This window comes from Chanos chanos, chromosome 16 (assembly GCF_902362185.1).
Source record: "Chanos chanos chromosome 16, fChaCha1.1, whole genome shotgun sequence".
Classification (NCBI taxonomy): Eukaryota; Metazoa; Chordata; class Actinopteri; order Gonorynchiformes; family Chanidae; genus Chanos; species Chanos chanos.
In genome coordinates this window covers 5,007,817-5,010,316 of record NC_044510.1, presented here as the reverse complement: position 1 = coordinate 5,010,316, position 2,500 = coordinate 5,007,817, and the positions used below count along the sequence as shown (strand labels likewise).

General features: G+C 43.0%; 1 protein-coding gene across 1 annotated transcript in view; it reads right to left on the bottom strand.

Annotated features, from left to right (window-relative positions):
- The window catches only part of ntn1b (netrin 1b), a 42,195-nt gene that overhangs the window by 13,514 nt on the left and 26,181 nt on the right, over nucleotides 1–2,500 (bottom strand). The window lies entirely within an intron of this gene.

The window sequence follows — 2,500 nt, the reverse complement described above, 5'->3', positions numbered from 1 at the left end:
TCGAAGCACATGGATAACAACAAACAGATACATTTAAGCAGGACATTTTTATATTAGTGTTTGACAGGATACCGTGAGACAAGTTTCTCATAAACTGTGGCAGTACTTATTTATGAGAGATCAAATACTTTTTATATGAGACACAAACTGAAATTAGCTCAATGGCCTTTTTACAAATCATGACCAATTCACCAGGGCTGTTCTGAAATGCTACATAAATGACAGAAACTTAGACCGAGTTTAAATGTACACGTTTCAGAAGTTGGGTTCAGGGGCATTCCCCCGAACCCACCTCTGGGATTTAAACACATTTAAACGAGTAGCTTTTGAAACCCAACCATAATGAGAGTCCTTCCCCTTGCTTCACACACACACACACACAGATGTGATATTCTTGTGGGAGGACAGCAGAGAGCAGAAACTTCCCTACAATGATATCGAAATTTGGAGCTCTCTTTTGAAGAACTGCACACCACCTCTAAGATTCTTCTGATGTAGTGTGTGAATGTTATAGCTTGCACCTGTGTGTGTTTAAGACCAGGGTCTGCACCATATGTGTGTGTGCATGTGTGCGTGTGTGTGTGAGGCCAGAGTCTGCACAATATGTGTGTGTGTGTGTTTGCGTGCGTGCGTTCGTGTGTGCGTGTGTTTGTGTGTATGTGTATGTGTTTGTGTGACCACATAACTACTCATGAGCGAGTGTGTATACATAGACTGTAGACAGAGAACAAGGGCATGCATGCCTGCATACGTGTTTGAAGTGTCTGTGTTCCGCAGCCTGTTGTGATCTGTCCTTCTGTTCTCTCTCTCTCTCTCTCTCTCTCTCTCTCACTCTCTCTCACTCTCTCTCTGTCTCTCTCTCTCTCTCTCGCTCTCTCTCTCTCTCTCTCTCTGATTGACTTTCCAGCATAGAAGACTCTTGGAAAAGGGACCTGGTCCAGCGAAATAAAGACTAAAAGCAATGTACCCCATTAACGGGCGAACGGGGCGCACTTCAAAGCCCTTCTCTGTTTAAGCAGTTAGTCCAGTGGATCACACATTCAATGTGAGAATTTCTTTGCGTGTGTGCCTTGCCAAAGGTTTACCATAAAGCTAGCCCGTTTGAAGTCTCTTCCCAACTTTCCTTATTGGGTTTGCAAAGACTTTTTTTTTTTTTTTTTTTATGTAGCGGTAGAGTAATTTGAAAATTGCTTGAAGTGGTCCAACTTTAGGGGAAGCTTATTTCGCCATTCGTGGAGATCATGCGGGCCTCGGCGGATACTGGGGGAGAGTCGTTTTGGATTGAGACAGAAAAATAAAATAGGCTACGCGTCTATGATTTTTGTCGTCTGTACACAGTTTGACAAAACTGTCAGAAAGAGTTTGTGTTATACTCTTCCAAAAAAATGTTTTCACTTTTATTATTGCTTTGCCTTAAAATGTTCAAAATTGCATGTACTGAACCATACCAAAACAAATCAAAACAAAAAAAAAACCCCACAGCATTTGCATACTAAATTAAACCCAGTCTTTTCAAACAAAGGACTGGGTTTGAAAAAAAAAAAAAAAAAAAGTTGAGGTTTTAAGACCAGTATTATTCAATCCTAAAAACCGTCCCGTCAAAACCAGAAAATGAGGTAGGGACCAAGGTTCCTTAACCAATCTACAATACACTCCATATGTGAATATCATTTCTATTCTTTTTAAAAACAACAGTCAACCCTGTTATAAAACCGAACACTGTCAACTCTAAGTCATTATGAGCTGCCCCGTCGAGTCGAGGATAGATTTGTGATGTTTTGGCGTTGAATGAGAACGCCGCACAGATTCAGTCTCGGGTGATAAGCATTCTTCTGACTAATCGTGCTCTCTTCAGCGCGTTCAAGGCTTGATGCCGGGCCACTTCTGAGGCTTCTGTTCGGAACTTTGAAGTGGAATACTCGAAGCACGCTGATGGATTCCAGAACGTTCTCCCACAGAAAACTTTATGTATTAGTCACTTTAATACAGAAACGCAGCTCCACTTAAACCACCCACAACCCACAATCTCTCCCTCACTGTGTGATTTTAAAATGCCACTCCTCTGCCCTCATACATGACAGGCAACAACCACACACTCCAAATTACAACCTCTCATTAATTCACTCCTTATAGGAGATGGTAATGAGGTGAAGAGAGTGTGTGTGTGTGTGTGTGTGTGTGTGCACGCGCATGTGTGCGCAAGTGTGCACACATGTTTGAACATGTGTGTACAAGTGTTTGCATGTGGGCATGTACAAATGTATGTGTGTGTATGTATGTGTGTGTGCGTGTGCGTGCGTGCGTATGAGTGACCCTCAGAGAGCAGAGCAGGCTGTAGAAAAGCATGCAGCCTGCACTGTGAACAGGTCATGGTGTTTACACTGCGCTTGATGAGGGATGAAGTCGTTAATCTGGAAAATAAAACACCAGGCATTCCACACAGCCACTTGAGACGGATTCGGTTCAGCCCGATCTGTTCGGGAAGGCTCCCTCTCCCCCT